Raw genomic sequence first — 20636 nt, 5'->3', positions numbered from 1 at the left:
ACAGTGTCACGTGGGTTTGCCGTGCGTCACAAGTGATTGATGGCGTCTAACAATCCAACAATCGCAACACGTGAGAATACCGACGACCATGCGGGTTCATTTCCTAGGACTGCTACAACGAAGTACCGTAAACTGGGAAGCCTAAAACAACAGAGATGCATTCTCTCTCAGCTGCGGAGGGCAGAAGGATAACACCGCGATGCTGGCGGGCCACACTCTCTTGGAAGTCTAGGGGAGGATGCTTCCTCCACTCTTGTAGCTTCTGGTGCTGCCGAGGAGTTCTTTGGCGATGGCAGCGCAGTCCTGGTCCTCATCCTTCTCCATCTGGCTATCTTCCCCACGAGGCTATCCATGTCTCTTCTCCTCCTTTTATAAGGAGATAAGAGGCCACCCTAATGACTTTATCTTTGCTTGGTTACATTGCAAGGTCCTATTTCCAAATAAGGTCATCATCACAGGGACCATGGGTAAGGACTTCAGCATATATTTCTGGGGGACACAATCAACCCGTCACACCCAGAAACAAGATTTGAGGAATGCTGAAACAGGGCATTACAGAGCCACTAGTATTGTGGGTCCTTCTGTCCTAGTGTGAACTTTCACACGCAGAACCTGTGAATGGATCAACAGGCAGTTGTGTGAGCAGAACAAGGGAACCCTGCATAGCTTAAAACCAGTACATCCTTGATGTGCTTAATGTAGTACATCCGGAACGTACCTTTGTGTAGAGGCTCACCTCCATGAAGATGCTGGGTCCTGACTCAAGGGTGGTTTCCACTGTATGAAGTAAGTTCATCAGTGGGTGCCAGTCAGCTGTGTCGTGAGGGCTCCATCTCTAACTACTGACAGTTGTGCCAAGACTTCACGGCTCTGTCTACCGAACCGAAGACTCCCAGAAGCTCAAGCGTTGAAAGCAGGGTGAGGACCCCACAGCCCTCAGGACTTCACATTCACTGCATACAACCAAATGTAAGGTCACGTCACAAGTTTCAAATGAAAAGACAAATGAAAATCGGGGAGCGGCATTTGGACTGACCTTTTACTTTCTTCACATATAAAAAATGTGCTGACACTTGCCCCTCCCCCCAGAAGAATTTATTTCAGAGGATGGCACTGAAGCTGCAGCTCAGGGAGAGGGACATGTCTGATCAGAGCACATGGAAGCAAATGAAGGTGGAGGGAGAGAGAGTGGAGCACATCCTGGCTCAGCAAGCCTTGAGGATGATATTCCTGCTCAGAGAAACGAATGCACAGAGAGGACCATATGTCTGACCCCACTATGAGACACGACATCCCTCACTGACCCATAGCCCCTCAGGGAACAACACTGGAGACACAGTGTGAGAATTCCACCCAATGTGATCCCACCACACTGAGGCAAACCACTAAGGGCGTGGAACAGTACAGTCAGGAGAACAGAGCAACGAAGTCCCCAGGGAATACAAAAAATAGACTTTGGGGCCAGGGCTTGGCACCCCAACAGACTCGACCAGAAAACACACCTAAAGGACAACAAACAGTCCTTGAACTAACTGCAAGCTTTTCTTATTTGTTATGTTGTGTTTTGTTTTTTGTCATTGGCTTGTTGTTTTGTTGCTTGGTTTTGCTCTGTCTTGTTTTTGTGCATGTTATTATCTCCACAGGTCTGTCTAAATAAGATAGGCTGGATGAACAATCTGGAGGACAAAACAATGGGACCAACAGTTCCGGGAGGACATGGGAGAGAGGAAAGTGGGGGTGGGGTGAGGGGAAGGTAATGGGGTAACAAGCCCAGGGACAAGGGAACAACAACTGATACAAATCGGTGACGAGGAGGGTGTAGGAGATCTGGTAGGGTGTGATCAAGGGTAATTTAACTGAGAGGAATTACTGAAACCCAAATGGAGACTGAGCATGATAGTGGGACAGGAGGAAAGTCAAAAGAAATAGAGGAAAGAGCTAGGGGGCAAAGGGCATTAAAAGAGATCTAAATAAAGGCATGTACATGTGCAAATACATTTATATATGAGGCTGGGGAAATATATCTATGTGCATATATTTATAGGTTTAGTATTAAGTTAGCAGATGGACAAGTACTCCCTCAGTCAAGAACACTTTGTTCTATTAGACTGGCATTTCATGATGTTCACCTTGAGGACATGATAGCTGAAGACAAATGGATGCATAAGCAAATGTGATGAAGAAAGTTGATGGTGCCCAGCTATCAAAAGATAAAGCGTCTGGGATCTTAAAGGCTTGAAGGTAAACAAGTGGCCATCTAGCTTAGAAGCAACCGCACACCAGCCTGTGTGATCATGAGGTGTCAAAGGGATCAAGTATCAGGTATCAAAGAACAAAAAAATCATATCATTGTGAATGAGGGGGAGTGCAGAGTGGGGAGCCAAAGCCCATCTGTAAGCAACTCTACACCCCCATACTGAAGGGTTGCTGGAAGGAGACATGCCAGTCAGGGTGCGATGTAGCAATGATGAAACATACAACTTTCCTCTAGCTCTTTAATGCTTCCTTCCCACCATTATCATGATCTCAATTCTACCTTACAAATCTGGCTAAATCAGAGGATGTACACTGGTACAGGTAGGAACTGGAAACTCAGGGAATCGGGCCAGGAGATCCCTTCAGGACCAGTGGTGAGAGTGGTGATACTGGGAAGGTGGAGGGAGGGTGGGGTGGAAAAGGGAACCAATTAAAAGGATCTACATATAACCTCCTCCCTGGGGGATGGACAACAGAAAAGTGGTTGAAGGGAGATGTTGGACAGTGCAAGAGATGACAAAATAATAATAATTTATAAATTATCAAGTGTTCATGATGGAGGGGGAGCGGGGAGGGAGGGGAAAAATGAGGAGCTGATACCAAGGGCTCAAGCAGGAAGCAAATGTTTTGAGAATGATGATGGCAACAAATGTACAAATGTGCTTGACACAACGGATATATGCATGGATTGTGATAAGAGTTGTATGAGTACCCAATAAAATGATTAAAAATAAAAAGAAAAAACAATTGGAACAGATCAAAATAAAAAATTTAAATTTGTGCTTAAAAAATGTGCTGAAAAACTCAGCTTCTACTTGAGTATATACGGTAGGGAGTGAGTTGGGTTGCGTTTCACTGACAAAGTCAAGGCATTTGACTGTGTGGATCACGAGGAACTGTGGGCAGCCTTGAGAAGAATGGGGATTTCAGAACACTTCATGACACTCATGCCGAACCTGTAAATGGATCAAGAGGCAGTTTTGCGGACAGAACAAGGGAACACTGCATAGTTTTAAAATCAGGAAAGGTATTTATCAGGGCTGTGTCACCTCACCATATTTATTCAATCTGCATGCTGAGAAACGAATGGCAAATAACCATAGAAGCTGGACTAGCTGAGAAAGAGTACGGCATCAGGTTTGAAAGAGGGTTTATTAACAACCTGCGATATGCAGATGAGGCAACCTTAGTTTCTGACAGCGAGCACTTGCTGATGAAGCTCCAGGAGTGTATCCTTCAATACGGAAAACAACTTAAAGTAAAGGAAACCCCACGTCCTCACAACTGGGGAAAAGACTGAAGCTGTCAAGGATTTCATCTTGCTGGGATCCACACTCAAAGTTCATGGAAACAGGGGTCAAGCGGTCAAATGACTCATTGAACTGGGAAAATCTGCTGCACAAGACCTTTTTAAAGGGTTGACAAACAACGATGTTACTTTGAGGAGTCGCGTGCCATGGTATTTTTAATCTCCTCATCTACATGTGAGTGTCAGACATTAACAGAGAATATTGAGGAAGAGTCAGTGCATTAGAATCACGGTGCCCGGGAGGAATATCGAACGTTCCAGGGACTGCCAAAAAGACGCAGCAAAATCTGTCCTGGGAGAAGTACAGCAAGAACTTCCCTTCGAAGTCAGCATACAGAGACTTGGTCTTAAGTACTGTGGACCTGTTCTCAGGGAGACCAGACCCCGGAGAAGGACGTCATGCTTGGTAAAGGACAGGAGCAGCGGAAAGGAGAACGATCCTCAATAAGACAGGTTGACACCGTGGCTGCGCGAATGGGGTCAAACACAAGAACAATTGTGAGGATGGCACAGGGCTGGGCGGTGTCTCATTCTGTTGTGCATCAGGTCACTGAGAGTTGTTACTAACAACAATAACAACAACAAGGACTTGGTTCACTTGTTTCAAAGTGAGGGCACATGTGTGGTGTTAATCCATCTTGTTGAAGGCTTTCCTCCCCCGACCCCCTCCATTGACCAAACAAGATGTCCTTCTCCAGGGTCTGGTCTCTCTGAGAACAGGTCCAAATACTTGAGACCAAGTGTGGCCATCCTAGCCATGGTGCTCTCCATTGTATCCCATGCATGTGAAAGTCGGACCTTGCAAAAGGAAGACAGTCAGAGAGTAGATGCATTTGAACTGGCTGGAGGGAACATTGACAAAGTATTGACGGTCCATAATGTGGAAGTCCATAACTGAGGACTGCCTGTCTCTGGAGTATAGCCACGGAGTCTTCTGCTTTCTAAGGAGATATTTTATTTGTTTGTTCTTTTTCAAACCATTTTATTAGGAGTTGATCCAGACACCATGTGATTCCATAGTTTGATCACATCAAGCAGTATTATACAATTGCTACCAACATCAGTTTCAAAACATTTTCTTCCTCCTTGAACTCCTTGATATCAGCTCACCCTTACCTGCTTCCTCACCTCCCCCCAGTGTATATCCCCACCCCCCGAAACCCTTAGTTTTTGCCTCTATAGATTCATCCACCCTGAATTTCATGTACCAAAACACATAGAAAAACACATTAAAGATTCGAGAAGGCTAGCCACATGACAAAATACAACAGAGATAAACCCCAAGATGGAAAAAAAAACCCCACAGAAAATATTAAAAAACCACATCAAGCCCAAAATGTATCAAGTGACAAGGTTTTGACCATGTAGGTTAGATTTATCATTTTCATCTACTATAGCCCTCTCTCCAATACCCCCTGTCTGATCGTCAGGTTACCCCCGCCCTCAGTTTCGGTCAGAGGGAAATCACCACAGGCCCATTCCCTGTGTAGATCCTGTAAGTATATTTTGGGCCTCCGCTGTCACCCATAGCCTTCTACACACCAGAACCTCACAGTTTAAGTGCTGATGCTATTTCCTCCTTTGACTTTAGATGATATAACTTACAATCCTTAGATCACAGATGTTGGTGTGCTTCTTCCATGTGGACTTAGCTGATGTCTCATATGACTGCTTACTTGGAAACAGCCTTTAAGACCCCAGATGCTATTCTATCTGATAGCCGGGCACCATCTAATTTCTTCACTGCACTTCCCTATAGCACCCATATCTTCTGTGGTTAGTTCATGAGGCTGAGAGTCAAGGAGGGTTATGCTGTAAGAACTTGTTGCTCTTAGAGTGGAGCTAGGATTAAGTGCAAGCCCCAAATCCATTGCTGAATCTATGTTTTTTTAAAAATCTACCTCTAGCTCACCTTAGCAACAGCCTTGTTAATTTATGATCTTATCAATCATTTCCTGGAGCATAAGGACTTTCATTTACTTTCAACTTGAGCCCTTGTATCAGCTCCTCTTTTTTCCCTCCCTCCCCCCTCCCACCCTCGTGACTCCTTGAGAAATGATAAATTATTATTATTTTCACATCTTACACCAACTGCTGTCTCCCTTCCCCCAAGGTTTTTGCTGTCTAAGGAGCTTTCTAAGCGCATGCCCCATGCTGGGATTGGCGAATTGTGACTCCGGCTGTATTGACTGAACATACGTTACCTTACATCTCCTTAACGTGCTTCAGAATGGTTTTGTGTGGTGGCTCCAATAAGCTTTCCAGAAAGCACACGGATTAAAGTTCTTCCAGAATAACTCATTTTCCCCAAATAAGCTGCGGTGGCTCAACACAAAGCAGTGCAATAGAGAAACATCTCTGTCATAGTCAGTCACACAGTTCAGAGGACCACAAACACAGGACGCCCCACCTCATTTCTAGCACACATGAATTTGGGCTGTATGAGGCTGTCACTTGAATCATTTGAACTGGAAGCTCTGTTTCCAGGTCAACCTAGGAGTGGCTGGTGCCTGGACTTCGCTGCCAGGAGTTCTTGCCTTGTGGTTGTTAATAGGCCCGAGAGAGCTGAATCCAGCCCCCCCCCCCCACTCAGCCTGCAGGAATGCTAGAATGCATTATGCTGAAGGGAGTCACTTCTGGAGTCTGGGAAGGTAGACTTCAAGCTGTCACTCAGCCATTTACTAGTTTGTTGACCTTGCTTATTTACTCATTCTCTCGGAGTTGCCCTGATTTACCTGTAGATGGGGAGAAAAGCCGAACCTACTATGTGGGAATTTAATAGGAATATATATATATATATATATATATATATATATATATATATATATATATATATATATATATATATATATTCCTTAGTGAAATACTGTGGCAGTTACATAATCTGGTATCAGTTGGGTCCTTGAGAGGATAAAGAGTGAAGGGGTGGCGTCTAGTCTGTCAATCATATAATAGCCAATGAGCCCTCTGTGTGGGCATGGCCTTCTCCTGAGAATTCTGGGAAATTCTGTATTCCTTCTTGGCAGTGGGGACACACACTCTCTTGGCTCACTTCCTGGGAGACATTGCAACTATCAAGACACATGAAACGATGCTAGGGCCCTGGAGAAGCCACATGGACCCACCCTGATGCAGCCCTGGGAAGTGGAGGAGCCACGTGGAGACCCCTGCCAGTGCTGGGATGCTTCTACTATCATTGGATCCACAAGACGTGGCATCCACTGGTCTGTGATCCTCCTGCATTTGGTATCCTTGCATGTACTCCGCGAGTCTAAAGAGGACTTTATTGGTTGATATCAGACATATAGGCTAATATTGGACTTATGGTCTTGATCTGAACTGGACTAGGGCGTTTTCTCAATGTTGAATTGCTATTGTGTATAAACCTCTCTCTTATACACATATGAGTTTCTATGGATTTGTTTCTCTCGTCTACCCAGACTAACACAAGTACTTACCACCGCTTCACCTGAAGAGAGCGGGAGTTTGGTTTTCTTCATATAGGGCTGTACTGCATACTGAAGGCTGCAATGCTTGGCCTTCATCCCCGCAGCACTTTAATGTGCACTGCACGCGCATTGCTCCCCAATCATGCTTTGTAATGAAAAATCAAGTAATAGAGCGAACTGCTTGCATGCAGAGTCATTGCAAGGACCCCGATTGAAGTAGCAGCCTCCTTTTCCTTCTCTAACAGTTCTATTGAGGGATGAAGGGCACCCGGGGAGGGCCATCTATAGCCAAGGAGCACCAAGAAATGCCAGAGACAGGGCGTCGATACACACACACACACATACACACACGCATACACACACACACACACAGACACACACACATACACACACATGCATACACACATAAACACGTATACACACACGGACACACATGCACATATGCACACATACATACACACACAAACACACACACATACACACACAAACACATACACACACGCATACACATACACACACAAATACACACATACACACATGCATATACGCACACATGCATACACACACACACATACACACACACATACACACACATACACACACGCATACACACACATACACACACACAGACACACACACAGACACACACATGCATACACACACACATACACACACGGACACACATGCACATACGCACACATACATACACACACACATACACACACAAACACACACACATGCACACATACACACATACACACACGCATATACACATACACACAAATACACACATACACACATGCATATACGCACACATGCATACACACATACACACATAAACACACACACACACACACACCTGGATGGGAGAAAGGGCAGACACTAGCCCTGTTGACCCCATGACTTTGGACTCTAGCCTCCATTAACTTTCTTTTCTTCAAAGCCATCAACGTATGGCATGTTTTGCTATAGCAGGTAACTGAGACAGAATGTGATTTATATCTCAATACAGTTGTTGCTGATTTTAAAGGAAACCGAAGCTATCGAAAACCCTCCCATGGCGAAACAAAATTTTCCTTAGCTGTCTTCTAAAAATCTCTAAGCCCACCCAAACCCAACCCACTGCCATTGAGGTTGATCTCAATTCCTAAAACTCACTACTATCAAGTAGATTCCAACTCCCAGTGGCCCTGCAGGACAGAGTAGATCTGCCTCTGTCGGTTTCTGAGACTGTGACTCTTTAGGGGAGTAGAAATCCTTGTCCTTCTCTCAAGGAGCAGCTGGTGGTTTCAAACTACTGACCATGTGGCTAGCAGCCCAATGCATCACTACTAGGCCCTGCAGGGTGTTGGTGGTGGTGGCGAGAGACAAAGTCCAGTGGCTCCAAAGGGTTTCTGAGCCTGAACATCCTTATGGGAACAGACGCCTTCAACTTTGCCCTGTCGATCAGTGGGCAAGTTTGTATCACTGACCTGGGCTTAGCAGCTTAGTACTGGACTCACCATGACACCAGGGGTCCCAGGAACACCGAATCGCTCTTTCTTTTTCTTAACCCTTTGCCTTTGTGAAGTGACTTTATAGTGTCTTGGCTGCTGTGGTAGTCACATACCTCGTGCCAATCTGAGGGTATTATGAGCGAAGGGGTGGAGTCTAGCCTGTCAATCAGGCCATAGCCAATGATGCCTCTGTGTGGGCACGGCCTTCTCCTGAGGATTTGGGGAACTCCTGTCTTCCTCCCTGGAGGTGGGACACATGCTCTCGCTGCTTCACATTCTGTTGACAAGTCGCATGAAGCTATGCTGATGGCAGCCAAAGCCCTGGAGCTGGAGGAGCCACGTGGAGAGCCACGCCAGCGCTGAGATGCTTCCACAAGACTTTTCACCCACTGGCCTGTGATCTTCCTACTTTTCGCACCATTGCATGTGCTGTGTGAGTTTGTAGAATAATTTATGGACTAGTATTGGACATGGGGCTAATATTGAACTTATGGGTTAATATGGAAGTCATGCATTGATCTGGCCTAGGCCGGGAGGTCTTCTTAATAGACAATTACTCTGGGATCTAAAACTCTCTTACACACACGACTGCGTCTGGATTTGTTTCTCTATCCAACCCAGATTAACACAGCTGCCCAAGGGCTTCTCTGGGGCACAGCCACCCCACCTCCCTTCTTGAGGATGGTCAACTCCCAGTTCTGCCCCCTCGGTCGCAGCTCAGGGCCATGTGGCCCATCCTCAGTCCCATTGTGAAGGGGCCTTGCTTCTGATGAATGACGGAGGCTGGGGCCTTCTTTCCTTCCTCAGGGTCTAGGATTTCTCAGTGTCTAGAAGTGTGCGTGGGACATAAGCGTTGGGGTTAGCAGTCTTGGGGCTGGCTCTGTCCCATGGCGTCTGTGTGCAGAGCGGCGTGGAAGGTAGCTGGCCCTGTGCAGCTTCGTCATCACGGATTTGCTTGTGTCCATCGCGAGTGCCGTTGTGTTGAACGACCTCATCAAGGGTTTCCTTTAATGTGCTGACCATCTATCCAACACCATGTCCTTCTCTAGCAGTATTGCTATCGGTAATTCTTGGTAAGATGTCCACAAGTAAGCGAGCCAGTCTCACCATCCTGCTCCCAAGGAGCATCCGGATGGCATTTCTTTTAAGACTGCTTTGTTAGTTCTGGCAAGCCATGGCATAGCCAATATTCTCCGCCAACCCAAGCCCATTGCCACTGAGTCCAGCTTCCGACTCACAGAGATTCTCAAGAACAGCGGTTCTCAACCCTCCTAATGTGGCGACCCTTTCATACAGTTCCTCATGTGGTGGTAACCCCCGCCCCATAAAATTATTTTCATTGCTGCTTCATAACTGCAATTTTGCTACTGTTATGAATTGGGCAACCCCTGTGAAAGGGTTGTTCGACCCCCAAAGGGATTGCGACCCCCAGGTTGAGAACCGCTGCTCTAGAGGGTTTACGGGGCTGGAAGTCTTTGTGGGAGCAGAGAGCCTCATCTTCTTCTTTTGGGGTGCCTGGTGGGTTCAAGGCCCAACTCTGATGCATATGAAGCAATCAAGAAGATGATGGTTTGGGTCGGCATGCAGTCATCAAAGTGAAATCTTAGCTTGTTAATTTAAAGAGATCTTTTGCATAGTCAGCTCAGTAAACACAGTTTTAGTTGAACAAATGCATCCTTGCCTCTAGCAGCAGGACCCATTGAATAGAGTGAACCCCAGGGGCCTAGTGTCTTTGTGCAAAGGGATGGATTTCTAATGGTGAAATGCCTGCCACCAGGTGGGCTTGGAGGGGATCCTTTTGGTAAGGTCCCACATGCAGTCTTCCTGCCCTGGAGGGCACCCATGGCGTTTCAGTTGCAGGTTACAGCCAGGTGTGGAAGTGGGATGCAGGGAGTTCTCTAGTCTCCTGCTTTCTGGCGCCACATCACCTCCAGGTGCAAATGGAAGGGGAGGCAGGCAGCTGGTTGCTTTGGAAGTTGCAAACTGGAGGTGATGATTAGCGTTTGGAGTTTAATAAACTGGGTGTCAACTTCGTCCTCATTAGATAAAAGAATATATTGAAAAAACAAGACCCAACAAAATGAACACCAGAACAGAGCAAGGGGAGGCAGAATGGACAGGGTCCTCGGGGGCTCCCCCCCCTCCCCGCAGGGGAGGCAAACCTGTCCCATTATTCTGGCTGGAGGCCAAGCCGCTTGACCTACTGCTGAGTCTACAGCTGGTCTCTGCTCACAGCCCTCCCCACAGCGAGGAGCAAAGGGGCAAAGGAATATGTGTAGCTCGATTGCTGTCTGCTGAGGCGGGAGTTGTCAGCGAGAAGTACTTTGCAAAAGTCACCCGGATTATGCTCTTCGACTCTAAGCAGTTGAGAGCAGGGACGAATGTGGCGGGCAGTGCGGCTGATGGAGCTGGTAGGCCCTGAGACTGGACCCTGCCACCAGCCCTGGCCCTGCGGGGGAGGAACCTGAACAATCTATGTCTAGTGGTCTGCACCACTCAGGCCTGCACTCTGGCCACACCCTGTTCCGGGCAAGTCTGACTAGAGACTGCAGGCAGGGACCCGAGCCAGGTGATGCTGAGAAGACCATGAACACCGCTTGCGGTGTTCTGCGGAAAGTCTTGGGTCACCGTGTGTGTAAGGGGCACACAGTGGGCTAAATCGGTGGCTGATGGGACTGGGGGCCCCAGGAGAGTGGAACTTGCTGGGGATTCTGCCCTTCCCTTGCCTTCTTCCCAGGACAGCCTCTGACCTCTCCAGACCTCTCTCCAGAGCTGCAGGAAATACCAAGTGCAGTGGGGGCAGGTGCTGGTTATAAGGGGAAGGGGCAGTATCTGCTTATGAGAACTGTCACTCAAATCCTACAAGACCTCTGGGTGGCCAAGAACAGGAAGCTTTATTTGCATTTTTGTTCGAAGGAAGGGAGAATTACCTAAGGTCATGAGGATTTCAAGGCCACATCTGAGTCCCCAGGCCTTCATGTTGTCCCCAGGAAGGAGTGGTTTGTGCTTAAGAGCCTAGGCTCTGGAGTCCAGGTCTTCAGGGGCTAGCAATCAATGGTGGACCAGTTTCTACCCCTCTGTGAGCCCCTGTGGCTTCTTCTGTAGGAAGGGTAGGTTATATCCCCCCAGGGTGTGTTTTAGGGTACAAAAGAGACCCCACCTCAAATGTAATTTGAGAACATTTATTATGCCTTAAAAGAGACCGAGACAACACAAAGACACAGATACATCATCCTTGTGAAGGAGGCCATTAGCCCAAGGTCAACATGGTGTCTAAGACAAAGATTTGTTGGGGGATGAAGCTTTCAAAAGGGGTTGGGAGGACAAAGGAAACTGTCACAAAAGTGTGATTGATGCCCGATGAATCATCACACATATACAGAATCAGGACCAGGATATGTATACCGTGTCAGCTAGAAGGATTTACAAGATTGGCCTAGACCAGGGGTCACCCAACTTTTTAACAGGGGGCCAGTTCACTGTCCCTCAGATCTGTTGGAGGGCCGGACTATAGTTTTTAAAAAAAACTATGAATAAATTCCTATGCACACTGCACATATCTTATTTTGAAGTAAAAAAAATGGGGTAAAAACACCGAGCGGGCCAGATAAATGGCCTTGGGGCGGGCCGCATGTGGCCTGCAGACCGTAGTTTAGGGAAGCTTCTAGGGTCTTCCAACCACGGCAGTAGGGGTACCACTGATAGGGCATGGCTCACGACTGTTCCAAGTACAGTAACCTCCAACAAGAACACACCCAGGTAAGTCCCTGAGAGTGACTGCCCCTCCCTGGGCTGGCTGGAGGTACTTCCAAGGCACTCTGCCCGATGGCGAGATTATCCAACTCCTTGGTTCATGATCAGGAGAACGTTATTGGAGACTTCACCTATGTAGGCCCTCTGTGAATGGGGTTGGGGCTGTCACTGCAGTCCATAGCCTTTGGCAAACCAGGATGCTCAGAATCTAAGCTCTAATATAGGTATAAGATGATTGGACGTATGTATGGATTGTGATAAGAGTTGGGTGAGCCCCCAATAAAATGATCTAATAATTTAAAAAAGAGATGATTTTAGAAATGGAGTCTTGTGTTAGAGCTTACATTCTGAGTACTTCCCCTGTAGAAGGCTGTGGAGGACAGTGTAAGCCCAAAATCTACTTGTAGAGGCCCCGCATGAATTTCAAGTCTCTACTGACTTCCTTCTGACCATGAACCAGAGATGGGAGCAGGCGAAGTGCGTTGGAAAGTGAATGACTTCCACTCGCCCTAGCCAGTCCTGGGAGGAGCAGAACTTCCTTTGGGGCTTGCCTGCGTGTGTCCTTGGTGGAGATCATTGTATTGGGGTGGTCGAATTGTCACTGGTCCTGCCCTACATAAGAGTCATGCCCTGACTGCTTTGGTTGGAAGGCCCTGAAACAATCTTGTAAATTCTCTGTCTAACATAATATATGAATCCCAGCCACGGTCCGCTTCTCATTTCCGTCATAGCCCCTGTACGTGTGATGCATGTATCCACCACTGATCACGGCTTTGTGACAGTTTCCGTAATTCCCCGTGTCCTATTGCCGTGACTGTGGCTAGGAGTCCTTGGACACCACCACTCATCTCTTGCCAATGATCTCTCTCATCAGATGATGTAGCTTTGTCTTGTTCTCTGTAAATTACAGTTGACTTTTAGGCTCTCTTTTGCACCCTGAAGTCTTCTCCCATTTTTAAGAGCCTAGCTAATCAGATGAACTCTTCTTTGAAGCCCCCACGTCCCCCCTTTCTTATCAGGTTTACAATTCCCTAAGGCCCCCAGGTGCCCAACCCCCAGGACAGTCCCTGCTTCTTTTTCTTTGCTTGGATATATGATTTTTCTTTTCTTTAGAAACTTTTCCATCTGAATTGGGGGAAGGTTTACAGAGCAGCTCATCAATTTTATATTCCGTAGTTCATACACTTTCTGTATCATCTCATTCATTACAATTCCTTCGATGTAACATCCCCCACTCCACCTCCTGCCGCGTTCCTGTCTTCCTTTCTCCCGCTTTCCCAGCCCCTCTGGACCTTGTCCATGTGCAAATGCTGTCCCCTGGTGCCAAGCAAGCCATTATTTGAAGGTGTGTCCATATCATTTGTAGTATTACTCCCTTGTCCACACACATCTTCTCTGTTGTCGAGTCGATTCCAACCCACAAGGTACACCTGTTTGTTGTTTGGCTGAAAATGGAACCAGAGGGGTGAGATCAGTTCCTAAAGGGGATCACCCCAGGGGATCCATTAGTCTCTCTCCCACCAGCATGCCCGGTCTCCTTCATAATTTTGAATTTTGTCTCATCTCTCTCTCCCTTTCAGAGCAGTTGGGATTGGGAGCTGGGCATCATGTAGCTCTTCTAGTTTCAGGGTCACGGAGACATCATGGTCCATTAGTCCATCAAACTAATTGTTTCCAAGTATCTCTGATTTTCTTCACTCTTCCTTTCTCTGTAAAAGAGAGAAACCAATAGTTGGAGCTTAGGTGGTTGCTCATGAGCTTGTAAGAACTCAGCTGCTACTCACCAAAGTAGCATGTAGACTTTGTGGACCTTGGTCAAGGGTGGCTCTTTCTTCTTGGGGGTCTTTAAAATTATTCAAAGTACCCAATTCCCAGGGAGTTCGGGAAACTCAGCCAACCCCTCCCAACATGCCACACCTCCTTTTTACATATTTGTCTCCAAGCGCCACCTCCATGTGGCTTTACTTGGTAGGATTCCTTGGGTAATGATGAAGAAGTTGGTTATCGACAGAAAGGTTGATGGTTTGAGTCCATCCAGAGGTGCCATGGGGGGAAAGAAGCCTGACAATCCACGTCCAAAAACCACACCAAACAAAGAGAAAACAAACATCAAAAACATTGTGGAACACAACTCTAATCTGATATTTATGGTTTCGCCATCAGTTGAGATGGATTCATTAACGGAGTTCCTGAGTAATGGAGTAACTCAGCTATCAGATGGTATCACCTGCCCTCCTTAGGTTTGGGTAAGATTCGCTTACCCCTAGGAGCCTGAGCGACATTGTAAGTTAAAGCCTGGCCGGCTGACCACAGGATGGATGGTTCAAACCCACCAGCCCCTCCTCGAGACAGAAATGAAGCTGTGTGCCCGTGTAAAGACTTACGGCCCTGGGAGCCCTGTGTCGGGTTGACATGAGTCGTAATTGACTTGAGAATCATGGAGATTTAGTTTTGCTGTCTCCAAAGAATCCCTCAAAGGCACAGGCACTTGTGTTTCCTCAAGATCTTCAGCACGGAATGATTGCTTTGCCAAATTGTCCTTTTTTTTTTTTTTTTGCTGCCTCCAGCTCCTCCTTCACCTCCATCCTGGTGTCCACGCCACTGTGGACTGCCTTGGGCAAACCCACGGCCAAAGACTCTCTTTCAGATGTTGAGAAAACAAAGACGTCACCTTGCGGACTGAGGGGCACCTCGCCTACGCCAGGCCACCTTGGGTCATTTCGTTTCATGGGCAAGCTGGCCGATGACTAAGGAAGACCGAAGAAGAGGGGATGCACGGGAAGGATGGTGCTGGAGAAGAAGATCGAAAGGACCATGGCTTTCCAGAAGAATGAACCCATCTGCCTGCCAATACACACCGACGGAATGCTCCTTATAAGGAAGGATGGTGCGCTGGGTCTCCTGTACTCTGAATGTGCGATCAAGAGGGACCTGCCCCTGGTGCCGGGTCACGCTCCGCAGAGAAGATGGGTCGGTGGAAAAGAGGAGTGAGGTGGATTGACAGTGCCTGCAACCGTAGGCTCAAACATACAAGAAGGTTCCAAAAAGATCATAGAAAATGGAATGAAAAGATGTTAACGAACCTTTTGAAGTGCCCTCCTGGTAACAATTACCATGGTGGTGCCGGGCCGGGTGGTGATACGGTCTGTGGAACATAGAGTCACCGTGTGTTGGAACTGACTGAATGGAACCTGACGACCGTAGGCCTGTCACAGCTTCCAGGATGCCTCCCCTCTGGTATGGAATCCTCTCCCCTGAAGTGTGGGCCTGGCTGTGAGTGTGATGGATTTCACTCTGGGGGTGATGTTATTTATAAAACAAAGAGAGAGGACTTATAGATATAATTAAGGTCCCAAATCAGTGGACTGAGTTAATCAAAAGGGAACTCATCCTTGGTGAGCCTGACCTCATCAGGTGTGCCTTTCACAGAGACTTGTCTATTCTTGAAGTCGGAGATTGAAAACAAGATTCTCTAACTGGCCTTGAAGAAGTAGAGTCCCGTGTTGTGATAGTTGGGTTTTGTGTTAACTGATCTGGGCCAGCGTTTTCAGTGGTTTGGCAATTAAGGTCTATTAATCCCCCGCGAGGTTACATAACCCAACGGCAAAGAACTGGGTTTGTCCAATAACTTGAATGATTTGAAAGAGGACCTTGAGCTTCAGGTGAACGTGCGAACCAATCCTGTGGGCTGACTCCTGGATTTCAGCCTGCGGGGGCCTCAGCTGAGGGCCCCTGGCTTGTGCCTAGACAACCTAATCCAAACAGCTGGAAGGCAATGCTTATTTGCTGTTTTCACCCACTAGCTTTCTAGTAGCTTTGTTATGCTGCTGCAGAAAACTACGGTTATTTGCCACCGATTTAGCCTGTGACTCACGGTGACCCCATACACAATGGAATGAGACAGTACCTAGTATCCTACCCGCCCCATGATCCACTATGGACCAGACCATTGGGATCCATGGGATTCTTATGGGCTGGTTTCCTGAAGCAGACTTCCAGGCCTTTCTTTCTGGTCCACATTAGTCTGGAAGATCTGCTGAAACCTGCTCAGCGTCATAGCGGCACACGAACCCCCACTGACAGGTGGGTGGCAGGTGTACATCATGTGCATTGGGCCGGAATCGCACCCGGGTTTCCTGCCTGGAAGCGAAGAATTCTACCATGAAATCATTACTGCCCTACAGAAAACTAATGCCGTGGTATAAATGATGCTGTCTCCTTTAGAAGGTCCAAATGGCTCTAGTCAGCTTACTTTTAAAATAATTCGCTTTCTCCATGCCTTGTCCTTGTGGGACTGAAACCTACATCCCTGAGTGCTAGCCGTGGGCTCTTCTGAGCTTCTCAGTCTGTCCCCCTCTCACGTGACAGGTTCCAAGGGGCACCAATATGAAAGGTCCACTAATGACTGTTCCAGAAGACTTATTAGCAAATTCATGAAGTCAGGTTCTATTTGCCTTTCAGCTGGCAAAATTGGCTACTTATTTGTTTTAAATAAGATGTTCTTCCATTAAGGCTGTTAAAAATTCATGGTTAAGTGGAAATTTGTTAGCGTTTGCTCAAGCCACGTGCTTTGCATGTTGAGGCGGAGGACTGGCCTCACACAACATTTCTTATGCCCCAGACCAGCACGGTCTTAATAATACATCTTCCCCACCCCACTGTATCAGCGAGGCTTCCTTAATCCAGAGACAGAAAGTTCTGGGGTCTCCTGAAGGTTATGGGTTTTCTCTGGGATTCTAGGGATGGGGATGGGAAGATAGCATGAGTCAGAATCGGGAATCTCCATCTCTTCTTCTTTCTGTGCTGCCTCTGGACTGCAGCTCAGGTTGCTCTCCTGTCCTAGAGGGTCGCTATGACTTGGAATCAACTTGATGGCAGTGAACTTGAGCTTCTTGAGCTGCTCTGCAGAAGAAAAGCCTGGTATTCCGCTTCAATGAGGATCGCAGTCAAGTCTACTCTATGGGGCTCCATTCAACTCTGCAACACACAAGGCCCTCATGAGTCAACTTGACGGTGAGCGGCTTGGTGTTCTGAGTTTGGAGGTAGAGACACAAGAAGAAGTCAAGTAGGCTAAGTTCAAGTCTACTCGGGTGGTGCAAACAGTTCATTCACTCATTGGCTAAATGAAAGTTGAAGGTTTGGGTTCACCCAAAAGTGCCTTGGAAGAAAGGCTTAGCAGCCTACTCCCTGCTGTATGTACAAACAAACAAACAAACACACTCCCTCCCCAGCCGCTGAAAAGCCTTTGGAGCACAGTTCTACTCTGACACACATGGGGACACCAGGAGTCACAATTCACTTGATGGGTAAAGGTTTCAGGCGACAGCCCTCCCTGGGTGAGGAAAGAGCTCCCCCTCTGCTCTGGTTGGTTTTCTCCTGGCCCTTGGCGAATGTGGCCTGGCCCCCACTCGGTGAGCACATGTTGATGGCCTGGAAAAGTACCAGTTGGTGTGATCAAGGCTATTTACATGGCCATGACTCGGGAGCGGCTGGCCTGGCTTAATGGATTCTTTGCAGATTAAAGCTGTCAGCCATCAGATACAAAATCTTTATACGGTATAAGCAACTCAGTAAGTGCCCTCAATCACACCCAGGCCGAAGGACTTCTAAATGAAATAGCAGCACAACGAAGAATGCGTTCGACAAGTTGCCAAAAATTAAAAATAAGCCTTGGTGTGGGAAATGACAAACACGGCAAACGGACATTGTCAAGATATAATGAAGCTGAGATAAATGACGCTGGAAATGGAACTTCGTGCGTGCCCCTGCTCCGCCCGGTGCAGCGAGCAAGGTGGCGTTGGGTTCCCTCCGTCTCTCTTCCCTTTTCCCGGAGATTGAGCATGAAAAACGGCCGGGGAAGCCATGAGGAAAGAGCCCATCCTTCACTTTTTGAGAGCCTGGCCCGCTCCCTCTGCCGCAGACCCTAATGAAGACAGGTGACTTGGCAGGGGTGGAGGCAGGCGAGCTCCCTCTTCCCCTCTTCAGCTCACACCTTTCACTGCCACTTGGGTCCTGGGGGTTTCTGGGATAATTGGAAGGAACCCCCCCCCCCAGCTTTAATTAATTCCAGCAGAACACTTGGAGCTTCTCCACCTACCACACTCCCTTCAATCCTGCTGGTAATGTGGGGGCGCTCTTCCATCTCTGGGACCCTGGACTAATGGCGTGCCAGTGAGCATGAAGGGTGGTTGGTGTGTTTTGGCCGTCCCCTCTCATGAGGAAGAAACCATATTTTGCCTCCAGTCCAAGTACCCAGCAGAGTGCTGGATACAAGAAATGACTGTTTAATCAGAGGCTGGGTTCTTGGTAGCTGCTGTCTAGTTGGCTTTGACAAATGATGATCTTATGCACAACAGAATGAAAACTTGCCCGTGATTGCTGATGTGTTGAGCCTGTTTCTGCAGCTATTATGTCCATCTGTGGTAATTACACAGTCTCTCTCTCTCTCTCTCTCTCTCTCTCTCTCCTTCACATTCCTGTTGACAAGCCACAATGAGCCCCACTGATGTCACCCAGAGTCCTGGAGATGATCCCACCCTCATTGGATCCATAAGACTTTTCATCCACCAGCCTGTGCTCTTCCTGGATTTGGCATTCCTTGTGAGTGGCTACGTGAGTCTGAAGAAGAATTTATGAGCTATTATTGGACTTATGGGCTAATATCAGACTTGCGGACTTGATCTGGCCTGGGCTGGGATGTTTACTTACTATACAATGACTCTTTGATATAAAGTGCTCTCATACATCTATGGGTGTCTCTGGATTTGTTTCTCTCGTCCACCCGGTCTCACACCCCATCTCATGGAAGACTTCCCTCCATTTCACTGACCCTCACCTTGACCCATCACAATGCTCTTTTCCAGCTATTGGTCTCTCCGAATGATGTATCTAAAGGAGGCAAGCTTAACTCTTGCCATCTTTGCTTCTGCAGAGCATTCTGGTTGCATCTTCTCTAAGCCCGATGCGTCCTTCTTCTGGCACTCTGAGGCATAGTCAATGGTCTCTGCCAACACCACAGTGCGAATGCATCCATTCTCGTCTGTTCCCCATGCGCATGAGGCGATCGGAAAGCCCATGGCTTGGATCGGGAGCACCGCAGTCAGCAACGTGCAATCTTTGCCTTTTAATACCTCACCGTGAGAGGGCTTCCCCAGCAGGCTTACCAATGCACTATGACGTCTGATTTCTTGATGCTGCTTCCACGGACAAGAGAGTCAGAACTGAAAGGAGGTGTGCCTTGGGAGGGACCCTGGGGAGACACAAGATATGTGTCCCTTCTGGACTCTGAAATGTCCTCTTTTGAGTCGTGTGAATGGGTTGCAGCAGATGTGTTTCCATAGAGGTGATCTGAGAAGTTGAGGTGCTTATGGGGGAGTTGAGTATACTTGGGGGGTCAGTACTGGCACTTTCTGGCACTGGGCAGGTCAGGGTGCTCTCTGTGCTCTGGAAGGTGGGGTGAACTGGAGTTTCAGGCAGCTGCTGCCCACGAGGTGCTGGGCACTGTGTCTCCATACAGGAAGTGCCCCTGAAGTAGCAGGGAGTTAGTTGACAGGGTGGGATCAGGGGTGGTCCCGTGGTAGCAATCCCACCTACCACGTTGATGACCTGGGAGAAAGATGAGACTTTCTGTTCCTGGAAAGATTTACAGTCTTGGGAGTACCCGGGGGTGGTTCTACTCTGTCTTGTCAGATTGGTATGATTCTGAATCGACTCGATGGCAGTGAGTTTGTGGACGATCCAGCATCAGTCCCAGCCAGGGCACCTCATATGCAGCCGGGGTCTTGTGCGTTGCTCTGGTGCTGGGCAGGGTTCAGCAGAGTGTCTCTTCTAAGATGAACTATGAATGAAAACTTAGCGAGCTACATCTAAAACCAGCCAGTGAGATCCCTCTGATCACAACAGTCCCATCTGACACTGAGTGTAAGGATGGCAAAGGACCCGGCAGTGTCTGGTTGCAGTGTGTGCAGGGGATGCATGAGTCGAGGGTCAACCCAATGGCAGTTAACCATGACAATTAGACTGTGAGTGGAGCAAAGAGGAACTACCAGAACTAGCCTGGACTTGGCTGAGTTTTGAGTGGAGGAGGCAGCAGAGAACGGAGACTGAGGTGTGGACCACCACTGTGTGGACAGGTGCAGAGCCGGCAGGTGGTTTTGAAAATGGGGTCTGTCTTATGCCATCATGGACTTGCCAGACTGTGGTTGGCTGGGGCTCCTGGCTTTCCCTTTTCCAGGATGTCGCAAGCCTGCCTATTCTTTCTCAGGGGCCAGTTAGTGACACTATGCTTGGGGTAAATTAGACCCAATGACCCGCCAATGCAGGGCCCTAAATCTCACCATGCAGCTCAGCAGCTGTCTCACCCTGGCTCCCATC

The sequence above is a fragment of the Tenrec ecaudatus genome, chromosome 1 (assembly GCF_050624435.1).
Source record: "Tenrec ecaudatus isolate mTenEca1 chromosome 1, mTenEca1.hap1, whole genome shotgun sequence".
Classification (NCBI taxonomy): Eukaryota; Metazoa; Chordata; class Mammalia; order Afrosoricida; family Tenrecidae; genus Tenrec; species Tenrec ecaudatus.
The sequence above is the reverse complement of the archived record's forward strand: the minus strand, read 5'-3'. Positions refer to the sequence as shown.